General features: G+C 35.8%; 1 protein-coding gene across 7 annotated transcripts in view; it reads right to left on the bottom strand.

The window, feature by feature from the left end:
- SLC8A1 (solute carrier family 8 member A1) overlaps nt 1-25,543 on the bottom strand; it is a 504,419-nt gene that overhangs the window by 392,094 nt on the left and 86,782 nt on the right. For 2 of the 7 annotated variants that reach the window (XM_007476983.3, XM_007476985.3), the window contains exon 1: nt 24,528-25,363. The exons of the other annotated variants lie outside the window; for them this stretch is intronic. The gene's annotated coding sequence lies outside the window, so the exon portion shown is untranslated. Of the gene's footprint in view, nt 1-24,527; nt 25,364-25,543 lie in introns of those variants that run through there. 7 annotated transcript variants of the gene reach the window in all.

Here is a 25,543-nt window from a genome sequence, read left to right as displayed (position 1 = left end):
AAAGAGAAACTCCATTTAAAATCATTCTAGACAACATAAAATATTTGGAAATCTATTTGCAAAGACAAACACAGGAATGAACACATCTACATTTCACATAATTAAAATTAGATCTAAATAACTGGAAAAAACATTAATTGCTCATGGATAAGATGAGCTAATTTAATAAAAATTGCAATCCTACCTAAATTAATCTACTTATTCAGTGCCATTATATACCAAACAACCAAGAAACTTTTTTTATATAATTTTAAAAAACTTATAACAAAGTTCATCCAGAAGGATAAAAGATCAAAAATATAAAGGGAAGTAATGAAAAAATGTGAAGTACAGTAGTCTATGAGTACCAGACCTTAAACTGTCCTATAAAGTGGTGATCATCAAAACAATATGGCATTGGCTAAGAGAGAGAAGGCTAGATCAATAGAATAGGCTAGGGATAAATAACCTCAGCAAGTTAGTGTTCAATAAGCCCAAAGATCACACCTTTTGGGAAGAGAACTCACAATTTGACAAGAACTTAAGGGAAAATTGGAAAACAGGATGGAAAAAAATGAGATTTAAATCAACATCTCACACCCTATACTAAGACATTCAAAATGGATAAATGATTTAAACATTAAGAGTGAAATAATAATTAAATTAAGAGAACATAGAATACTATACCTGTCAGATCTATGGGAAAGGAAGAAAATTAAGATCAAACCAGAAACAGAACATTACAAAATGTAAAATGAATCATTTTGATTATATTAAATTAAAAAGGTTTTGTACAAAACCAATGCAAGCAAAATTAGAAGGGAAGCAACAAACTGGGACAAAATTTATAACAAAACTTTCTGACAAAGGTCTAATTTCCCAAATATAAAGGAACTGAGTCAAGTTTACTTTTAAAAATCAAACTATTCCCCAATTGACAAATGGTCAAGGGACATGAATAGGCAGTTTTCAGATAAAATAATCAAAACTATCAATAAGCACATGAAAATAGTGTTCTATATCCCTCCTGATTAAATAAAGACAAATCAAAACAACTCTGAGGTATCATCTCACACCTAGTTGACAGGCCAATATGACAGTAAAGGAAAATAATAAAAAATTTAGGGGATATGGCAAAATTGGGACACTAATAAATACATTGCTGTTGAATTGTGAATAGATCTAACCATTTGGGAAGGCAATTTGGAATTATGACTAAAGGCTTTAAAAGAATCTAGCTATACCACTACTGGTTTATACCTCAAAGAGATTAAAAAAATGTTTGTATAGAAATATTTATAGCTGCACTTTTTGTCATGGCAAAAAAATTGGAAAATGAGGGGGTGTCCATTGATTGGGGAATGGTTGAACAAACTGTGGTATATTAAGATGATGGAATATTATTGTGCCCTAAAGAATGATTTCCATGTGACCTAGCAGAACCCCCATGAACTAATACAGAGTGAAATGAGCAGAATGAGGAGAATATTCTATACAAAAACTGAAACAAGGTGACACAATCACATGTAATAGATTTTGCTACTAATAGCAACCCAAGATATTCCAGAGTGAATTATGAGAAAAAACATTATCCACAACCAGAGAAAGAACTATAGGAATAGAAATGCATATGAAAAACATATGATTTATCACATGTTTCTATGGGTATACGACTAGGGGTTTTGGTTTTAACAGATCACTATTATGAACATGAATAATATTGAAATAGGTTATGAGCAATGATACATGTATAACATAGTAGAAGTGCTTGTCAGCTCCATAAGGGAGGAGGGAAGAAGGAAGGGAGAGAAAAATGAATCATGAAACCATGGAAAAATCTTCTAAATCAATAAAAATTTTAAATAAAAAGAAATCTACGCTGAAATTATAAACCACTAAGCTTTTGCTTTGAGGCTCTAGGTGAGGGAATGCCTAGGAGTCAAGGCTCAATAGGGCAATACCATGGAGGGAGATTTTCTTGGGGAAAGATAGCTTATAGTATGGTGGAGCCATGAGTAGGTTGTAAAATTCAAGGATGACCCAGTTGCAGTCCTATTTCAGATCAAATTGTTTTCAAACTTTTGCAGAGTGGGAAATGGAACTAGAGGAGTTTTCTAGATATTTTAGCTAAGTCAAAACTTAACCTTTGTCTCATCAACTTTCAGATAAGCATCTCAGACCTACTCCAAGTCAGACCCTTTCTTTTCTCTAAGATCTTTATGTAAAAATTTCCTGGGACTCAGTTATGTCCCCAGGCTTTGAGATTCCAAACAAATGCATTCAGCAGCCTCCTCTCAGTGGGCAGAAAGACAGGACACTATGGAGCTTTCTTAGGAATATTCATTTTGCTTTAACCCCTCTATGATATGGGATAACTTACTTTTCAACACTTACTCACATATTTTAAAAGACCAGGAAAATTCTGAAATCTAATGTAAGCTGGAAAAGAACCTGCCCCCAAACGTAAAAGTAGAGTTTCCAAAATGGTTTAGAGGTGTTAAGGAACTCATTTCAAGCTCAAAAGCACTGATCCATAAGTGTAACAAAAGGACAGAGTCCAGAATATCCTATGCCTATTATGAAATAGGTCTGGTTTATTTTTTTTAAATACTAAATAATACCTCAGGTTTGTAATGTTGAAAGATGAAAAAGATGAGGTTGTAGTATAGATTGAATGAATAGCATCTAATATATTTTGTTCTAAGAAAAATGGAAAAAATAGTAAATCTCAATTCCTTTCAAGTTGTTATCCTTCTCAGTAATTCAACCATCCATCCCTGCATTCATTCAGAATGTATTAATTATCTGCTATGTGTGAGGCAGGATACTTGATTTTGATTATAAAGAAACAAAAAGGAAACAGCTGAGCACTCTATAGCTTTTATATTTGAATCATTAACACTAGAACAGTGCCTTTCACATAGTAGGTGCTTAAAAACATGAAGTTAACAGGTCCAGGAGAATTATATAATAACAACAGCATTATCAAGAAAAACAGTTATGAAAGTCTTAACTCTAGTCAATTTAATGACTGAGCATGACTCCAGGGAACCAGTGATCCATCTTTTGGCATAGAGATGAGGGACTCAGGACACAGAATGAGATATACATTTTTTGAAATATCAAATGTGAGGATTTATTTTGCTTGGCTATGTTTGTTACAAGCATTTTACTTTTTTCCCTATTGTGGAATTAGAAAGGAGGAGGATGAAAAAGTAAATATTTTTCAATTTTAAAACAACTTTTTAAAAGACTCTATCTTTGTAACTCAATTTTTTAATGTTAAAATATTTTTAAAAGAACGAGTTTACTTTTTTAATGTCCAGGAATATTTTAATGGTCTTTTGAAGCTTACAGTAGACTGTTGGGAAATGAAAGCCTTTTGAACAGTCACATATATCAAGTCAGCAGGGAAGGAGGCAAGACGAAAACTGCTACCTGGCACCTTCCTTAGCATAAACCATTGAAGGCTACCAATTGTAGATTTGTGCCAACTTGGCCTTTACCCATAAGATCACAGAATGAATGAATGTTTCCAGTGTAGATATTAGAAACAGTTGTTATTCCAAAGTTAGCTTTGGGTAACTGAAGGCCATTCCTATTTATGCCTATAAAGTCAACATAATCTAAAAGATCTGCACTGTAAATTTCCTTGACCCTCACCTTCCAATTCATGCCATTGCTTGCAAGATGACCAGTAATAATAGATCAAATTAAAATCCATCATCACAAGCAGAAAAACAAGTCAAGGAATTCTACCACAACTATATTTTGACTCATGAACTGAAAAAAACTAAACTAGAAAAAAAAAACTGCCTAGACTCTCAGAGTAGGAACAATATTTAAATAAATGTATTTTAGAAACAGAAATTCAATACAGCATAAATGGACTTTCTAAGAAAAAATGCAGCAGGACTTACAAGTGAATTCTACCAAACATTTAGAAATCAACCAATTCAAAAACTAATGAATTTTTTAAAAATAACAAGGAGTTTTAACAAACTCCTTTTACAAAACAAATATGGAGCCGATACTTAAATCAGGAAGAGCAAAAATAGAGAATGAAAATTGTAGACCAGTTTCATCAATGAACATAGATGCAAAAATCATAAAATACTAGCTAGGGGACTGCAACAAAATATCACAAAGATTATACATTGTGACAAAAAAAGATTAATATCAAGAATGCAGGGATGACTAAATATAAGGAAAACTATCAACAAAATTAAAAACCACATGATTATATCAATAGATACAGAAAAAGTCTTTGACAAAATACAATATATGTTCCTATTAAAAACATTGAAAAGTATAGATATAAGTGGATCTTTTCTTAAAATGATAGAAAGAATATACCTAAAAGCATCAGCAAGTATTATTTTTAGTGAAGATAAGCTAGAAGCCTTCCCAATAAGATTAGGAGGGAAACAAAGATGCACATTATCACCAATATTATTTAACATAGTATTGGAAACTTTGAAAGTAGCAATAACAGTAGAAAGAGATTAATGGAATAATAATGGGCAAAGCGTAATAAAACACTCTCTTTTTGCAAATAATGTGATGGTATATTTGGAAAATCCTAGAGATTCAGCTAAAACATTAGTTGAAACTATCAATAATTTTATCAAAATAGTAGGATATAAAATAAACCTATGTAAGTCATAACCATTTTTATTTATTATTAACAAGTTCCTGAAAGAAAAAATACTAAGAGATACTCCATTTTGTAATAACCATAGATAGAATAAAATACCTGGGCGTATACTCATCAGAACAAACCCAGGAATTACAAGAACATAATTATAAAATATATTTTACACAAATATAATATTTTACACAAATTATAAAATATATTTTACACAAATAAAAGATCTAAATAACTGGAAAAATATTATTTGTTAATGCATGGGCAGAGCCAATATAATTAAAATGACAATACTGCCTAAGCTAATGTACTTACTCAATACCATCCCAATTAAATTACCAAAAAAAATTTTTTATTCAGCTAGAAAAATAACAAAATTCATTTGGAAGAACAAAAGATCAAGAATAGCAAAAGAATCATTGAAAAGAGATGAAGGAAAGAGATCTAATAGTTTCAGCAGTAGTTATCAAAACTACTAGCTAAGAAGTAAAAAGGTAGCTCAATCAATGGGCCAGGCTATTCATATAACAAGAAATAATAGTAAAAGATTTGTATTTTAGAAAAGCATAGATCGAGGTTGGAGAAAAGAAATCACTATTTTGTAAAAACTGTTGGAACAACTGGAAGGTAGTTTGGCAGAAATGAGGTATAGACCAATATCTTACATCATTCTCCAAGATCAAAATATATACATAATCTAGACATAAAAGGAGATATCATAAGTTGAAACAGGGATCATACTACCTGTCAGATTTTTAGATAGAAGAATTTATGTCAACAAGAGATGGATTGTGAAATGTAAAATGGATAATTTTGAGTACATTAAATTGAAAAGTTTTTATACAAATAAAACAAATGTTGCCAAGACTACGAGGAAAGCAGAATGTGAAAAAAATTATAGCTAGCTTATCAGATAGAAGTCTCATATCTAAAACATATAGAGAACTTTGCCAAATTTATAATAATAAGAGTCATCTCTCAATTGGTGAATGGGCAAAAAATATGAACAGATAATTTTCAGATGAAGTAATGAAAGGCATAAATAGGTACATGGAAAAAATCACTATTGATAAGAGAAAAGCAAATCCAAAAAATTCTGATATATCATCTCCTACTCATCATACTAGTTAAAATGAAAGAAGGGTAAAATGACAAATGTTGGAGGGGATGTGGAAAATGAGGACACTAATACGTTATTGGTGGAGCTGTGAACTGATACAACCATTTTTGAGAGTAACTTAGAATTACATCCAGAGATTTATAAAACTGTGTATACCCTGTGCCCTAGCAATAATGTTGCTGGGTCTATTTCCCAAGGAGAACAGGGAAAAATATGTTCAAAAATATTTATAGTGGCTCTCCTTGGAGTAGCAAAGAACTGTAAATTGAGGGAATACCCATCAAATGGGGAATGGCTAAAAAAATTGTGATTAATGATTGTGATAGAATACTACTATTGCATAAAAAATGATGAGCAAGCTAATTAAAAAAAATGCTTGGAAAGAACCACATGGGAAAACATATAACAAAATGTATAGAACCAAGGCAACATCATACACAGCTATGGATTTAATACTTGAAGAATGAATCATGAATGGTCTCTCCAGAGAATGAACTGCAAACATGAAAGACATAATTTATATAAAAAAAAGAAAATAAGGTAACATGAAAACGTAAAAAGAAGGCAATATTTCCAATAGTTTATTTTCTTTCTGCTATTTCCTGTATTTACCTGATTTACATAGACTTTAAACAAAAGCATTTATATAGAAGCATTATCTAACTTTTCTACTATATCAGGGGAGGGAGTTTATTTTGTAGAAATGGATTATATTTAGAACTGTATACATGGAATTTTAAATTGAATGATATATCTTCTTCATTGGGATGTAGATTATTTTCAGGTAGAGATTATTTTTTTCTTTTCTTTGTGGTAGGCACCTAATGTGTGTTTGCTGATTTGGTGAAATTCAATTCCCAAATAAACTTTTCATTAGAGTACAGACAAAGAAACTGAAAGCCATTTTAAGGATTGTTTAATCCAAATGCCACATGTCAGAGATGAGTAAACTGAAAGTCAGAAAAGTAAAATGATTTACTAAATGAAGGTTTACACAGATATTTAGTGGCAGATCCAATATTAGCTGTCATTCAAGGTCACTCTCAATCCAATGCATTCTCACTGCTTCCCCAGATTTGGGGTGCTAGTTATCCCCATTTTCTTCTAATGGCCCAAATTTTAAAACATAGATGTGTTTTAGACATATGTGGAGAAGGCTTAGAAGCATTATTTGACTAAATGCTAATGTACAAGTTAGGCTGCATTTCCTGGGGGATAGGGGTGGGAGATATGAGCATGTCCACCCCTTTTTCAAAACATGTATGCAAAGTTTACAGCAAATACCCACTCAAAGAAGGATCAAAGAGCATCATAATTGCATATGCAGGATGATATTGTTATCATTTCTAAAATAATTGGACCTGAAAAGTTGGCACTGCTATAGTATCTATGCCAGATAATTTAAAGCATGGGTTCGGAACTCTTTCAATTCTCCTCATAAACACTTATTTCTATGAAAATCAAACAAGATGCATTAGAATGGAATGACTGAATATATTTTGACTTTGTGCCTCTCTTTTTTTATACCCCTTATCTGACAGTCCTGATTTGATTTTTCCATTCTAAGCATATGTGTCAGTGCTGATTTCGATGGCTGCTTAAAATGAACTCTTACCTGGGGTTATCAGCATCACTGTGGTCAGATGACTAAATGAGACTACCACAGAGTACATCCTTGGGCAAGGCTACTAAATACAGATCTTAAATCCAATCCGAATCAATTTAGCAAACATTTACTAATCATGTATCTCTGTGACATAAGGCACTGTGGATATAAACATGAAAAATAACAGCCCTTGCCATCTTCTAGGAGCTCCCCAGAACTAAATGGTGTTAATAGAGGATAATGAGAAGATATCAAGCTCTAAATGGCGATGGCTATCTGTGTTAATGAGATAAGTTTCTCCATAATCAGGGGTTCTTAAGTCTTTTTGTGTCATGGACTCTTTGGCAAGATGGTGAAGCCTATATAACCCCTTATCAGAATAATATTTTAAATGCATAAAATAAAATTTTGTTCTTTAGTCATTTGAGTCATGTCTGACTCTTTTTGGCCCCAGTTGGTATTTTCTTGACAAAAATACTGGATTTGTTTGCCAGTTCCTTCTGCAGCTCTTTTACAGATGAGGAAACTGAAGCAAGCATGGTTAAATGATTTGCCCAAGGTGATGGAGCTAGTGTCAGAGGCCAGATCAGTCTTCCTGACTTCAGGGCAAGAAGCCCTGCTGTATAAAAAGTAGAGAGAAACAACTGCAGGAGTAGTCATTGATGGACTATAGCCAAGTGGACAGTGGGATGCTTCCATAATCTAAATGCTTTGGGGAGATGTTCCTGGGTATTATACTCACCTCTGAGTAATATCCCTACCTAACAACAATTTATCTTTCAGTCAGAGCAGATGGCAAAATGATCAAATCCAAGAACAAAGGCACAGTAGTACAACATCTGCTTTACTCCAAAGAATGACTATCTAACATGAGAGCAATAAACATGATCCACCAGCTGTGTCCTCAGCTTGGTACCTGGGAAGTTGCACTGGGGCTAGAGTCAAAGAATCTGGATTCTGTTGCCACTTCTGATGTTTAGTAGCTGTATGACCTTAAACAAGTCATTTAACCTCACTGGAACTAAGTTTACTCCTGTATATATGCAGGAGGTTAGACTAGATGGTTGCTGAGATATCTTTTAATTCTAGATCTATTATCCCTATGATATTATGAATCCTTGAAGCATCAAAATAGGTCTGTTCCTATAATTATCAATTAGCATTGGCCTGGGGCAGGAGGCAAATAATTTTTATATATGTCCCTTATAGTATTCCATTTCTAATGTAAGTTATACCTGGATTTCATATTCAAAGTCATACACAGGAACTTCTGATTGACAAGTACATATCATATTATTTTATCTTTTAGAACAACTAATTCATGACTCCCATCTGATCCTTCCCACTATTTCTGTGTAATCCCAGCTAGTTTTAATGCCTGAAGAATAAGGAAATGATAGGTGTTTCTAAGACCTTCAGTCAACACAATGCTCCAACTTTGGATGCTAAAGAGATTTTCAGAGATTTCCTAATACTTCTGCAGGAACGCAGTATGCCAGAGAAATATATTGTTCTCAATCTGCCCCTTCCATCGGAGATCCAAAGCAATGTTCCTGTCCTCAATTTCCTGGCATTCATCTTATTAACATCTATGGGAACCAAAGAGAGAATGCTGGTTTTTCTCAGTAAACACAGTCTAACCACAAGCTTGGCATTTTTTGTCTAAATTATCTCATGTAGAGTATTCACCAGGCTACTTAGCCAAATGAATGGGTCCTGCAGAGAGAGTAAGAATGGCCATAAAGGGGAGCTCAAGCCTTAACTACTGCTTTGGCAGAGTTTATTGGACTAGGATTTACTGCAAGGTCATATCACCCGAGAACGAGCTAGGTGGCTAAGTATATAGAGCACTGGACTTGAGTTAGGAAATTCTATGTTCCAATTCAGCCTCATACTCTTATCCTGGTCAAGCCACTTAGCTTCTGTTTGCTTTAATCCACTAGAGAAGGAAAAGGAAAATTACTCTAGTGTCTGCCAAGAAAACCCCATAGACAATATTGACATGAGATAATCCATGGAGTGACAAAGAATTAGACATGACTAAACAATTCAACAACAGTAACAACAAAGTATCACTGAATCAAATCATCAAGCAAAATAAACCGAAAAAAAACAAAACAAAACAAAACAAAAGAAACAACCCATAGGGAAGAGGAGACCCATCCAGAATTTTGTCTCAAACAAAGGCTTAGGAGTATAAGAGATCAAGGTTCTATTACTAAACAAAGTTCACAGTCATGGGTCTTGGCAGGGTGTTGGTAGGTATCCTATACACATAGGCTGGACTAGGATAAAACTAAAGTATTATCAGAAAAAGAAGAAAAACTATAACTTTAAATTCCTAGAAGTAATACTTGGGGGTATCTTCCCCACATGATCCCAGCTTATGACATAGTCCCAAAATATTCAACACACTTAGATGATTTAAGGATTCTGATAACGGTGATATTTTCAGAACTGTCATATCTTGCTCCATGTATATTATGAAAATGGCCAGAAAGCTCATAAACATTTTATATTCATTCTACCTAAGCAGTCCCTTCATTATAGAGGCATTTGCAAAGGAAGTCAGCTCTTTTCTGTTTGGTATCTGTTAATTTTCACTTAGAGGAAGGGTCCCTAATATTGATTATATTACAATTTACATGACTAAAACATTCTTATTCTCCATGGTTGGTGATAGGGAAGGCTTGCTTGATCATGTTTGCCAATAGAGGTCATCTTTCAAGAACATAAGCATATCTCATTGTCAAACCAAAAAGTAAACTGAAAGCAATAGGACTTACTAATCCTCTGGTTTTTTAAGTCAGCTGAATATTGTCCTCCTACTCTTCTAAGATCAGCTTTCCAGGGAACGCAGAGCAAAATAAGTTCTCACCCAGTACCATCTACAAGAAACCAGACCACTACAATGTTTCCTGACAACGGATGTCCCTCTCATGTGGAAAATAGCTCTATTATTAGAAGAGGATGACATTGTGGACCCTACCAAGTACATCCATTTTACTAACTGTGGATTAATCTAATGTGTTTTTTTTTCCATTTAAGTTGATCAAGACCTTTCCATTTTATCTGTCCAAGTAAACACTAAAAAAAGTTTTTTTTAACAGAAAAAAATACTTAATCATGATCCAGGGAACAGAGATAATCTCTTCAGAGACCAGAGACTGAGATTTCACATTATTCTAAACTTTTGTAATAATTTTAGGGTTATTCTACTTGGCTGGGGAGCAATATATAATATAGAAGAAGCTCAGATATGAAACAAGAAGAGAGAGACAGAAAGAGAAAGAAAAAAACAGAAAGAGACAGAACGAAACAGAAACAGACTCAGGGATAGAGAGATGAAGAAATATAGCAACAAAGATAGACAGAAGTAGAGGTAAACAGATGGAAACTTGGGGATACAGAGAAAGAATAAGGTTATGAAGGATCAGTGTTGCCAAATAATACTAACCTAGAATCAAAATAGCAATTCAAATCTATTTTCAAGAATCTAAAAGGAGCCACAAACTCACACTCAGTACTAACTAGCCCCAGACTTCCTGTGAAATGTTAGAAACTGTATCTTCAAACTGACAAATGGGAAAATGAGGAAGCAGTAATACAGAAGTAACTCATGAAGAAGAATCACAGGCAGAATTTTAGTTTTTCTCCAATTTCCAAGATTACTGGATCATAGTATATCTCCTAAGAAGGGTGATAGGAAGGGATCGACTAGTAACTATGAACGATATAATTCAGAAAAGAAAATTGGTTCAGACAATCACAACAAAGGGGCATATTTTTTTAAGTTGCTTGGGTTATTTATCCTATTCGTGGAGAAGGGAAGGGAAATAACATTTATATCATCATGCCAAACAATGTGCTAAGTGCTTTATGAATATTATCTTATTTCATCTTTACAACAACCCCACAAGTTAAGTACTATTATTATCATAGACCCTTTTGATAAGAGATTTAGAGTTGGAAGAAAACTAGGAGCTCATCTAATATAATCTCTTTATATTAGGAATGAAAAAACTGAGGCCAATAATAAATTACTTTCCCAATGTTACAAAGGTAGTAAGTGGCAGAGTGTGGTTCCAAACTGTGGCCCCATATTCTATATCCACTACTCCTTCCACTGCATCATACTGGCTTTTCAGTGTTTGGGATGGCAATTTACTCACTCTACATTAGGAGGGCAAGAAGAAGTTTTCCATTGTCAGCTTTATACCTCCTTGAATAGAGAATTGTCTATTTTTTGAACTTTGTGGTTCACTGAAACAGCCTCCTACACAAAAATACTTCTCTCAGTTGATTACTAAAGCTTGAAAATTTCAATTTTATTGATTCATTTCTTTTTGGTTAAGCATTATCTTCTTCAATTCTTCCTTTTTTTTAAATGCAAATTTTCCCAAGAGAGGATAAAACACTAAGTCTAGCAACTTAAAGCAAATTCATCTTCCAGATTGGTTTTCTTCTTCTACAAGGCAAGGCCCCAGGCAACCTAAAAACACTTGAGGAGTGAAGGGGATTTCACCTACTTCATAATTTTGCCGAAGGCAATTCCTGGTTCTCATAAACACAAATATACAGTGACTTGGGAGAATACCATTTATCATATTGGTCTAAATAGAGACCATAGTTTTGTTTTGTTTTCCTCAAAATCTGACTTGGATAAAACCAGAATATTACCTACAATTACTCTTTTAGTACAAAAGAAAAAAAAAAACTGAGGAAGATCAGGAAAGCTAGGATGATGAAAATAAATAAGGCTTTATTTTCATGGAAAGAAACATTTTAATAAGTATTTTCTTTATACAGAAATGTATTAATCTAACTATATTAATGTAGAATGTTAATAATATAATTAATAAATCATATTTAGTAATTTATTTTATATTATGTCATTGTTTTATTATAATAAATTATATGATAAATAAAATAAATAATAAAATAAAATATATACATGTATTTGGAAAGTATATATGTATATGCATATGTAAATATAAGTATTTCTTTATATATGAAGTTCTTATATCAACTCTAATAGAATTATGTGATTAGAAATCTCAATTGAATCATGGGATCATAGCTGCAAACTAGACACAAACAAGTTTTTAATCAAGTTTTAAAAAGTGCTTTTTGCATTGGATGAAGATAAGGACACGATATATGTGTATATGTGTATACACATGCACATATCCACATATGTACACATACAAACATATTTATACATGTAGGCATATAGATGTATTTTATGCACATCTATGTATATACATAGGTTCCTTTCATAGAAATTTCCTTTTAGGAATGTGGTCTATATTGAGGCTGACCTATGCTCAGATAAATATTGTATTTGGTATTCTTGGGATACATTCAGGTTATCAAAGAATCTGGGAGTTAGAAGAGAACTCTGAGAATCCTTATGCCAACTGCATATAGAATATGGTACAGCTGGGATTTGTAATTTTTTCCCTTGCTCTACCATACTAAATGTCTTCTACTCTGTCTCCTACCTTTGGATAAATAGAAATCATTTGTATTAAAATAAATCTTATTTGGAAAAAACAGCCTACCGGAAAGAAAAACATAAAACATTGCTTTCTGTATTAACTATGGGGCATCTCATAGAATTAATGAGACCTACAATTATTTCCTATTTTTTGCTTCATGTTTTTGTCTTTTGGAACCACAAGCAAATTTTAATTCAAAAGCCACTCTCATTGTTTATGATATATGTCTAACAATGTTTTTTACCTCCTATCTAATTTGCTAACATCCAAGAGAAATACCGGGTAGGTGAGCACAAGTACAAGCATTGCATAGGTCATTCTTCCTTGTCACTTAGTGGCATCATAGAATGGAGAGCTTGCCAGAAAGAAAAACCTTAAGTTTCCCAAACGAGTTTCCAAACATAATACTTGAAAAAACTAGAAATGCCTTTCAAGTAAGGAAAAAAGTAGAAAGAAACAAAAAGTGAGAGATATGAAAAATTTGGGAACACTACGTTCATGGAAAACTCACTGCTTCTCTATGTCATAATTTCCAAGCAGTCTTATTCCTGAGAAGATACCTTTGATCAGGGCCACTTTCCTTCCAAAAAGCCAACTAAACTCCTACATATTATATAATAATCAAATTTTGTTGTTGTTCAATATCTTAGTGATCCCATTTGGGGTTTTCTTGGCAGAGATATTGGGGCAGAATGTTTAACCCAAATTAAAGTGGGGCTTGAACTTTATATTTCTACAAAGGAAAGACTAGTCTTAAAGACATCATTAACTACTAATGGGGTGTTGTAAAAGTCAGACTTCCAGTAACTGTTGTTTGGTCATGTGTAAGTCTTCATCACATCATTTGGAATTTTCTTGGCAAAGATATGGGAATGGTCTGCCATTTCCTTCTCCAGCTCATTTTACAATGAGGAAACTGAGGCAAACAGAGTTAAGTGACTTGCTCAAAGTTATACAGCTAGTAAGTGCCTTAGATCATATTTGAACTCAGGTCTTCCAAATTCCAGGTCTAGCACTGTATCTGCTAACTAGAAAAGATTATATTCCTAGGACTAGGAAAAATATTAATATATTTAATAAATTAATAAATTTAATAAAAATAATATATTTAATAACTAGGAGAGATATTAATATATTTAATAAAACTATTTATTACTCCCTTCAGAGTGTGGAAGAATGGATAATAATTATATAATGCCACGAGCTATCTTAAGAAACTGGCAAAGATGATTCAAGATGGAAGCAGACAATACTGGAGGAGCTATGGAAAGCAAGCCTACTTGTACACTAATGATACCGTTGTGAATTGGGCTAAGCATTTTGGAAAACAATTTTGAATTATCTTATAAAAGTGAAATGTTCAAATTTCATGACCCTATGATACCATTATGTGTAAGAATATCTAAAGCAGGGAAAGAGCCAATATGGACAATATTCAGAGAAATGATCTTAATGGTAGCAAAATACAAAGAGAATCAAAGTGGGTACCCATTGTTAGGGGAATCATAGTATATGAACAATCTGTTGTTTTTTAATGCAAAAGAAAATTATTATGCCTTACAAAATTAATAGAGGAAATTCATAGACACAGAAAATGTGAAATAATATTTAAAATAATGCAGAGAAAGGGGAGTAGAATCAAGAGCCAATATTCACGATGATCCTAATAATGTAAAGGAAAGCAACACTTAAAAAAATCAGAATTCAGTTAAATGCAATGACTAATCTTGATTCCAAAAGATTGATGAAGAAATATACTTTTCTCATCTTGTTATGAAGGTGTTAGGATTATAGATAAAAAGCTGGAAGATTAAATTTAGAGGTAATCTAATCCAAAGCCTTCATTTCTATAGATGTGGAAACTAGGGCAGAGCGACTCAAACCTAGGTCATCTGATTTAAAACTCAGCACTCTTTACACTATTCCCTGTGAGCACAGAATGAGGGGCCCATTTTAAGATATGAGGGAATGAATTAAAAAATTCTATTGTGTACTTACTCTGTGTGAAGCATACAGAAAACATTTTATTGTTGCGTTGTTATGAGAGATGATTCTATATTGGGAGAAGGTGGTTTTGAGGAACTGATTGATACAATTAAAAACAAAATGAGTCAAAATCATTATAAAGCTAAGCTATGAGGTGTTTGATCAAAATAAAACATTATTTTTAAAGACCTCCTTTTTATAGTAAAATTCATGTAATAGTATTGGAATCAGATTTAGAGATAAAAGGGACTGTTAGATATTATCTAGTCCAACTCTTCTTTTGCAGATGAGGAAACTGAGGCCAAAAGGCTTTAAGTGGCTCACCCAAGGTCACACAAGTGATCATGTCAGACCTGGGATCTGAACTAAGGCCATGTTGTATGTTGGAATAGCTTCCTTTCTAGTGATCAGGATACATCCTGGAATGAGCAATGTGACTCATTTACTATTTCTTTTTTTGTGACTCCCTTTAAAAAATCTGACATGCATCAAAATTCCAACTAAGAAACCAAAATCTGGGGGTAGCTGGGTCGCTCAGTGAATTGAGAGCCAGGCCCAGAGATGGGAGGTCCTGGGTTCCAATCTGACCTCAGACACTGCCTAACTGTGTGACCCTGGGCAAGTCACTTGACCCCCATTACCTAGCCCTTACCACTCTTCTGCCTCGGAACCAATGCACAGTATTGATTCTATGATGGAAGATATGGGTTTAAAAAAAAAAAGAAGCCAAAATCTGAGAACTTCTCTTGTTGTTTTTGGGCAGAACTTGTTCATCAATGTATGAAAAAATGTCAGCATGGAACTCCCTCCAGTCATGTACATTGCAGATTGATGAGACATCTGTAATTTGCATTCTGAGAGTTTTCTGGTGCATCAAATAGCTAAAAGAATAGATGGATAGATGGATGGCTAAGTGAAGAGTTGGGGGAGTGGATGAAAGAAGCTTTAATTAAATGCTTGTTATGTGCAAGTAACTATACAATAGCCTAGAGATACAGATACAAAGTGAACCAGCACCTGACCTCAAGGATCTTCGACTCAAATATTTTAATAGAAGAAAACATTAGATTTGAAGGAATTGTGGCCAGAAAGGGTCAAAATCTCAGAGATGGTGAATGGCGACATAGAACAATTGAAGATTTGAGTCTTTTTTAAATTAAAATAGTTCCCAAAATTTTTTAAAGGGGAATATGAAATTAATATACAATAAAGATTTATTTTTTTTAACTTCACCTTCTGTGTTAAAATGATCTGTTACAAGGCAGAAGAGGTTAAGGCAATTGGGGTTAAGTGACTTGCCCAGGGTCACATAGGAAATGTTTGAGGCCATACAGGGTCTCTCTCAACTTTGCCACCAGCTGCCCCAAGTCTTTTCCAAGAATGGTAGTGTTCATATGTTCACTTTTCTCAGAACTAGGAGTAGAAGAGAGAGAGAGAGAGAGAGAGAGAGAGAGAGAGAGAGAGAGAGAGAGAGAGAGAGAGAGAGAGTGTGTGTGTAATGGGGTGGAAGTGGTGGCTAGAGTACAGGAAGATGGCAGAAAGATAGCCAGAGATTTGTTCCCAGTACCTGAGCTAATCTGTGCTAGAACTTGAACTCAAGTCTTGATGGTGACTCTATTCACTAGGCTACACACAACTTCTTGAGGTATATGTAAAGACAGCTTTTACCCTCTAGAAATTCAATCTAACCAGATGATTTCAGAACCAACCTGGAGTTAGAATGGATAGATATCATTTCTGGATGTTTTCCTACTGTAGGAAGGTGAGCAAACAAATTTAGCTGATGGATTAAATGAAGCACAGGGACCTTGGTTTGGAGTTGAATGGGTCCTAATGGTCAAGTAGTCTGAATTCTTTTTGTAGATGAAGAAACTGAGCCTGAAAGAGGTGAAATGACTGCTGGAATCACAAAGCCAGGAAAGAGATGAGATCTGAATTTTTAAAAATAGTCAATGTCATGAAGAAAAAAAGATAAGCAATTAATAAGAATTTGACTTAATCTCTATCCCCCACCATTAGGTGACTTACTCAGGGATCTCCCATATCCTTGACCTATCATAAGGAGCCAATGTTTATTAATGGAATGATTTGGAAATATTTAGAGACATGAAAGGTTTCAGATTATATGGAATTCAATTGGGTCCAGGTCTATTCTTCTTCAATTTCCCTTCTCTAAATCAATTCACATTTGAAGAATTGACAAGGTTAACCTCTTTTGTTATTGAAATGCTAACTTAACTTGTTCAAAAAGCTAGGGAAATTTGTTTTAGGAGGATAAAAGCAAAGTCTATGAACCTGTTAATATTATATATGGAACAATTTCCAAATATTCTCTGCGCTTTAGAAGGCTATACCTGGTGTGGGAGACTAGCAACTGAAGGTATAGGAAGGCAGCTAGTGGGGTGACAAAGAGGTGGCACTGCCAGATGGCATTAACAAAGAGCTGAAGAACATGTATAAAATCTAAGCTCATAGACATCTCAGCAGGACAATAGGTAAAAGGGGAAGGATTGTCCCCTTACTACTAGCCTTTAACAATTCATTCTTCTATGCTTTAATGCCTCTGATTCCTTTCTGAACACTTGGGCAGCTTTCCTTAAACATGTCCTTTCCTTAAACAAACAAACAAACAAACAACAACAACAACAACAAAAAAAACCTCTTCTTCCTATTCTCCCACTGGAAAAAGAAAGCAAATCAAAATCTTTGTAACAGATATGCTTAAGCAACTAAAAAATATTCCCACTTTGGCTGCATGAAAACATATTGTGTTTCATTCTAAATGTTGAATTTATGAACTTTCTGTCAATAATGGCGTAATTGTTGATCATTGCCTAGATCAGAAATCTTAAATATTTCCAGCTGCTTCATTTTTACAAAATCATCAGAGTATACATTGCTCTCCTGTTTCTTCTAACTTCAATCTGCATCAGTTTGTAAAAAATCTTCCCATAATTCTCTGAAACCTTTTTTATCATTTCTTATGCACAGCAGTAATCTACTAAATTTGCTTAACATAATCTGTTTAGCTATTACAAAAGTGATGGTACTACTTTAATTTACTTTTTTAAAATTTAACTTTAATTAACTAATTATGTTTAATTAATTTTGTTAATTAATAATAAATTAAAATAATAATTAATAAATAATTTGATTAATTGGGGGTTTTTGCCACTACAAAAAGAGATGCTATAAATATTTGGGTTCATATAGGGCCTTTTCTACTTTCTTTAATCTCCCTGGAGCAGAGCTAAAACTCTTTGTTTTTAATCCTAACATTCCATTTTAGAATCAATTCTATATATTGCTTCTAAGCCAGAAGAGTGGTAAGGGCTAGGCAACGGGAGTCTAATTTGCCAAGAGTCACACAGTTAATAAGTGTCTGAGACCAGATTTAAACCCAGGATCTCCTGTCTCTAGACCTGGCTCTCAAACCACTGAGCCACCTAGCTGCACCCTCATCGTTAAAAAAAAAAAAAAACAAGGTTAACCTCTTTTGTTGTTGAAATGCTAACCTAACTTGTTCAGAAAGCTAAGGACATTTGTTTTCGAAGGATAAATACACATTTTATAAACCTGTTAACATTATATATGGAACAATTTCCAAATATGCTCTTAGAAGGCTCCACCTGGTGTGGAAACAAACAATAAAAGAACTTTACTATCCCTCTTAGAATCAACACTGTGTATTAGTCCAAGGAAGGAGAACACCAGGGCTATGGAGATGAGAATTAAGTGACTTAGCCACGGTCACCCAGCTAGGAAGGATCTGAGGACAGATTTGAACCTAGGTCTTTTTGTGTCTAACCTTGGCTTTCAATCTACTATGCCAACTAACTGCCACTCCTCAGGAGTCTTATCAAAGCTTTCATTTATGTTCCCTTTGGATTTTGTCTACATTGAAATATTGAACAGCTAGCCCAGGAAGGAACTATATGTTGTAAAATTTACTTTATATAGGGTTTCACTTCTTTTGTGATGGTCCTGAATCACTATAGGGTAAGACTAGCCCTAGATTGGAATTACTAAGGCATGGTTATTGAGGGGCTGGAGATGGGGAGGAGCTCCTCATGTCATGATCAAAGGAGGGCAGTTTTACAAGTAGTTAGAAAGATGAGACTTCGTCAGCAGCTGCCTTGCTGTACTCTCCATTTAACTGCATATCATGTTCTGACATTCAGGAAGCACAATGCATTACATTCAACCAGGAAATTACTCTTGTGCTACAGATAGATCATCTAAAAGGCAATTAAATTAGAGAGCGAGAGAAAGAGAGAAAGGGGGAGGGAAAGAGAGAGAGTAAGACTGACACCATTTGAGGGTCCTGTGGATATCACAATACAAGAAGATTTCCCAACTATGAACAGAAGAGCCTGATTTTTTAGGGGACATCACTTGAGTAACTGGCTAATATAATTACAAAGGGTAGATGAAGCTTGTCTTATCCTTGTTCCCTATCTTCTTTCGTGTTCTTGTCCCCTTAATGCCCATATAAGTGGGCATAATGATGTAATGTACACTTACAATGTAAGTTAATTCACTAGGACTTCTCTCTCTCACAGTCTCTTCAAGAATACTCTACCTGAGCCCTCAGTAACTGGTAAGTATCTGGACCGTTTCCTTCTCTTTAACCCCCTATTAAACATAACTGTCAGGAATTCTATTCTCTTATGGCTTTCTATCAATTGCTTAATCAATAAGCATTTATTAAGTGCCTATGGAATACCAGGAATGACAGAGACAAAAATGAAAAATATATATATAGTGTAAAGGATCTCATAACATGTACATATAAAAGTATGTGGGAAAATAAATACAAGGTAATTTTTAGGAGGAAGTAAAGAAAGGCACTAGCAACAAGGCAGAACAGGGAAATGTATCATTCTTTGCAACATGATAGCAAAGAACCCCATAAACAAATCTCTGTTGTATATTTGGAATTTGGGGAATTATGTTGATTAATAAGAACTAATGGGTTATTAAGATACACTTGGGAAAAGTGAAAAGCAGGTTGGCTTTACAATTATGAATGTATGGGTTGAAGTCCTGCTTCAGACATATCCTGATTGTGAGCATGCAAAAATTACTTCATCTAGGTATACTGACCATCTATATTACTGGTGGAAGTTACCACACCTCAAGTTATCTATCCTGATGAAATTTAGACCCCCTACTCTTCCAAAAAAAGCAGGTCAATGTATCTATTTCTAAAGATGCAACTTTGCATTTTAACAGGATTCTATTTAGTAAATATAATCTCCCAATTTCAGACTTCACCAGACATCTAAAGGTATATATTCTGAAGTAAGAATTAGAATTCTTAATACTCCTCAAATCACTCTACATAGATAGCTCTTACTCTGCTGATTCAGAGAATCAAACCTAACCACAATGGCTTTCTTTCCAATCCAACTCTCTGGGGGGTTGCTTCATTCCCAGATGTTTGGCTTGTCTGAAATGTAAGAGGCAAAGAAGCTACAATGATTCCTACTGATATTCTCTCTTGGCTGAAAAGATATAAAAAAAATTTGTTTTAAATGGACACGGCATGTGAGGTAATCATCAATGAAGGAATATTGAAAAACACTCAACAGGAAAGAGTCACAGCACTAGTAAGAAAACTTTGCATTTTCATGTATTCAAAATTGTGTCCTGTATGATGGAGTCATTCAATATTCTTGAGTTAAAAATCTACTAATTATAAATACATTATTGGAGTTCCTTTTTAAAAAAATTAGGAATTTTTCAGTTCAACATGTATATAATGATATGATATCAGTTTGAGGTGTCAAAATATTTCCGATATGTATGTATGAGGGCTCACTCTTTTCATACACACATGAAGCAGATGAAGCAGATGAAGCAGATTAGAAGATGTTTTGGAGAATCAGAACATGGATGTTGCAAAGGAACTATCACATATCAACTGCGACCACAGAACTCCAAATGGACATCCAAGGTATAGGAATTCCCTCATTCAGCAAAAACACAGCAGAGAGCTATATGAATAGTCTACTAGCTTTTTCACCTGAAAATACTAGTCTAGTCACTACCCAAGGTATCAAATGCTATAAGGAATCAGATTTGGGGAGCTGAGGATTATTGGGGGAAGTTTCACCACAAGAGGGAGTAAGAGAGTTTGGTCAGGTAGAAAGATAACTGAAGAAGATAAAGCAGAAGGTCCCATAGTAGGAGAGGATTTGACAGTCAGTTAGGATGGCTAAATAGGAGGAATTTCTCATGGAGAGGAAGAATGGGCAGGTAGGATTTGGGGGAAAATGTAAGGGCAGGGGGGCAGCATTAAGATCTAAGTAAAAGGAAGAGAATTATTTTTAACATAAAACTAAATTTACTGTTAAATGCACAAAACAAAACATAAAAAGCAAAAAAAAAAAACCCTATGTTTTCTTTATTTAAATGTGACTTGCTTTATTCAAATATGCCTCTTTCTTCTTGAATCTTCTTCATTACTACAGCATGAAAGTAGTCTACTTTCTCTCAAAATGAGATTTCCTCCTTACCTGCATCCATCCCTCTCTATCCCAGTGAGGAGACATCCTTGTTTGAGCTGTTTTTACCCAGTTGAAAAAAGGGGACAAGCAGATGCTGAAGAATGAAAATAAACTTGCATGGAAGGTGGCTCTGCACTGTTATATCTACAAAGCTAAAGTGGGTCCTGTTTAATGGAATTAGTAATAGTATTAATGCCACACTGCTTTAGAAAGGAATTATAGCTTAATTGGATCTGCAGTGTCTTTCTTATTATTTATTATGTCAAAGAACCAGATTAACTACCAAGAGGGAAGAAACCCTGAGTTTGCTTTGCAAGATAAATAAAAGTCTATTTTTGTCTGATAGAAAACATGTTAAATATAGCTTGTTAAAAAATGCTAAAGATTTCTGGAAGACATTATTTGTTTCTCCATCCTCTCCCCTCCTTGCAAAAAACAGCAACAACAAAACCTTAATAAGCTTGAAAAATTAATTAATAAAACTCTAGCAAATAGTCCTCTATCTTTACCAATCAGTTTCCTTCTTCCAGATGTTTATTAGGAACTAAAGCTTTGTGATTAGTATAATTTCTTTTTTGTATGGGTAATAGTGTAGCTGGCTTTTTTTACCTTGTCTCTCCCTTAAAAAAAAAAAAGGAATAAAGATAAGCCTTCATATTCCTGTTACAGGTTTGCCTTTCCAGTCCATTCCAAGCTTTCAGGACAGAAAAGCTAGAAGGAGCCTTACTGTCATGGATCCTTTATTATGTGTTCCATCCTCCAGTGAGGTTCTTCATGTGAGCATAGTTCATCAACAAATGATGGTTTACCACTGCCCAAGAATTCCTTCTCTCCCTAGGAATTAATTACCTATTTCTTATGAAAGATGAAAAAAAGAAAAGGAAAGCTCTTAAAGGTTAAGGCTTCTTCTTTCATCCTCATATTGAAGAGGATAATTCTTAGCTAAAAAATGACTCTGAGCTCAATGTACTATTTTCCCCCAAACAGAATTTATAAACTTTCATTTCTCTCTCTTTCATTAAACTAAATAGTTCTCTCCCACCCTGTCACTCATGAAATCAAGTAAAGCCCTCACTAGTTCTGCCTTACTCCCACTGCCACACACATCTAACCCACAAATTGAGTAATAAGACAGCCAACCCAGAGAGCTGGATCCAAGTGCCACAGGATTTGAAAGGGGAACTTAAAACCAATCACCCTTGTTCTGGCTCTGCTTTCATATCTTAAATGAATGAGAAGCTCAGCCAGATTTCCCTTCCTCTTTCCCTGAATTGCTGCTGCTGCAGTAGTAGCTCCCTGAAGTAGTTGCTCTGTGTGTGTGTGTGTGTGTGTGTGTGTGTGTGTGTGTGTGTGCATGTTTGTGTGTATGTATCTGCAGCCTGGAATAGAGTGTGTGTGGTTGGGTGTGTAATGGGAGGGGAGAGTGGAAATCAGGAGCTACAGCTTTCTGAAAACCCCCAAAGTGTCTCCCCATCTCATCCAGGAAAATCTTCAGAGAGAAACACAATGCAAAATTGTGTGTTTTAATACCCTGCATCCAACTTATCTTTCACAAACCCTACCCTTAATGAAATATAGCATTTTAAAATAATTAATTTTAAATTTTTCCAAGAAATTTATCCAGTGAGATTTAAACAGAATGTCCACCTGCAGGGCTCCCTCTCTTCATAAAGATGCCTTTAGACTCTCCAAGAAGTCTAAGTAAAAAAGGGGGTTCCTTCACTATAACCCCTTCCCAAATTCATTCTCTCTCTCTCTCTCTCTCTCTCTCTCTCTCTCTCTCTCTCTCAAGTTTGTATTGTTAACAGCATTCACAACCACTAGTGGCTAACTGAAGGAAAGGACTGATGTATGTATGTATATCTGTGTATATCTGTCTGGGGGTGGAGGGATCCTGCTACTACTATGTGGCACAAAGGCTGAGTTTCTTCTTAAGTAAAAATAAAGGCAATATGAACATATCAGTGGATAAATCTGAAACACCATAACTCCACTGTTCTCCCTCTAAATCTCTGAGTTCCCTTCATCCCAAGTCAACCACTCACACCTTGGAGGAGAGGGAAATACGAATGACTATATCAAGCCATTCATCAAAGGGAGAGAAGCATTCAACTGGGAGGGAATATAAGAAAATGCATAGGAGCTTAGATTTCTCAGCCTACTCTTCCTGCCATAAAACCTTCTAGTTCCTCCTTTTGGAGGCAAATCTTTACCAAAAAGTATGTGCCCTAATCACAGAATCCATTCAATACCATTTCCCTCTTAGCCCGCTGTGCCCCAGTGACTGATCATGTGTGCACAGCTCAGCTTGTAAAGTTCCCTTCTGTTCTCCTACGGAAAGATGTCTCTCTATGTCTCTCTCTCTCTCTCTCTCTCTCTCTCTCTCTCTCTCTCTCTCTCTCTCTCTCTCTCTCTGTGTGTGTGTGTGTGTGTGTGTGCCTGTGTGTGTGTGCGTGTGTGTGTATTTAATCCCCAACCCACATCATGATATAATGCATAAAGACCAAGGACCCTTCAGTCTGCTTTCCTGCACTATTATTTCTTTGCTTCCCTTCTTCCCTGACTCCTGCCACACCTTCAGTCTTTCTACCACCATATTAGCCCCAATTCCATTGCTACCCCCGCCCCAAGAACACTGAAGCCTAGATTCCATTTAATAGAAGGTGTTGGGAAGAAAGGGGTGGAGGTGAAAGAAGACCCCAGGAGGGGAGGCTGAGAGCTGGGGGTGCGGAAGACTGCATAGAGACTTTGATTTTGCACCTCCCCTGCAATAAGGGTGGGCTCACTCCCTCTCACAGCTCTGACTCGCCTGAGACCAGCCAGAGATTCGCAGGATGCTGCATCTTTGCTGTTCCCCTCTTCTCATTTGCAGCTAGCACTGGCAGACAGACACAAGACAGACAGAAGAAACACACATATATATATATATATACACTCAACAGATATACACGCCCCAACGTTACTACCTGCTAAACCCAGAAGAGCCAACACACATTTTTTTTTAAATGTTCTACTGAATAAAATACTAGCAATAATAAGAATGATGATGAGGCATGGGGGTGGGGGGAAGCTAAGGAAAGGGAATAAAGATGCAATATTAACGAGTAGATGACAAAATAAAAGACAGTTCATGCCGGGATTCACTTTTGGCTGCCTCCCCACCATGAGATCCTACCTGGTTTTGGGGGGTGTGATTGCTTTTTTTTTTTTCCTTCCAGGGTGCGTTTCTCCTCGCTAGTAGGAAACACGCCTCGCTCCCTCCTTTAAATAGATCCCGATCAGGAAGAGATAGCCTTGATCATGTTTGTTGGGGAAACACAAAGCCAGACACCCCAGAAAGACTCCCCATGCACAGCGGGCTAGAGCAGCAGCGGCAGAGGCGAACCGCGGCTGCGGCAGCGGCAAATCCCTATGTGCGGGAGGAGAGGAAATACACACGCGAGCGCGCGCGCAGGCAAGCACACACACACATACACACACACACACAGGCACTCACTCGCGCACACACACACGGGCACTCACTCACACACACACACACAAACACTCACATACAGGCACTCACTCACACAGCCACTGGCACTCGCACCCGCCCGCTGAGATCAGGATAAGGGCAGAGTAGCAACAGCAGTAGCTCGCGGAGGGAGAAGAAATGCGAGCCACTCTCCCCTCCGGTGCCCTTGAAGTTGTGCCTCATTCTCTGCTGCTCAGCTCACCGGGAAAAAGGAGACAGAGAGGCAGCCGAGGGAAGCCGGAGGAGCCCCGGCGCCCGACTTCTCCCCGCCCCTACTATCGCCCTCCCTCCGCCTCATACACACACCCCCTGCGCAGCCTCTCCTCCTGTTGGTCGGAGCGAGAGAGAGTGTGGAGTGCGCGGCCACTTACGTGCCCTCCTCCCTTTCTCTTTCTCCCCCAGGGGCTGCCTCCTGCTCAGAATATTTTCCTATTTCTTAGGCTTTCATATCTAGAGAGCAGCTGTTCTCTCTCTCTCTCTCTCTCTCTCTCTCTCTCTCTCTCTCTCTCTCTCTCTCTCTCTCTCTCTCTCTCTCTCTCTCTCTCTCTCTCTCTCTCTCTCTCTCTCTCTCCTCTCTCTCCTCTCCTCTTCCTCTCTCTCTCCTCTCTCTCTCTCTCTCTCTCTCTCTCTCTCTCTCTCTCTCTCTCTCCTCTCTCTCTATCTCTCTCCTCTCTCTCTCT

This window comes from Monodelphis domestica, chromosome 1 (genome assembly GCF_027887165.1).
Source record: "Monodelphis domestica isolate mMonDom1 chromosome 1, mMonDom1.pri, whole genome shotgun sequence".
Taxonomy (NCBI): domain Eukaryota; kingdom Metazoa; phylum Chordata; class Mammalia; order Didelphimorphia; family Didelphidae; genus Monodelphis; species Monodelphis domestica.
This window is presented reverse-complemented; position numbering and strand designations above follow the sequence as displayed.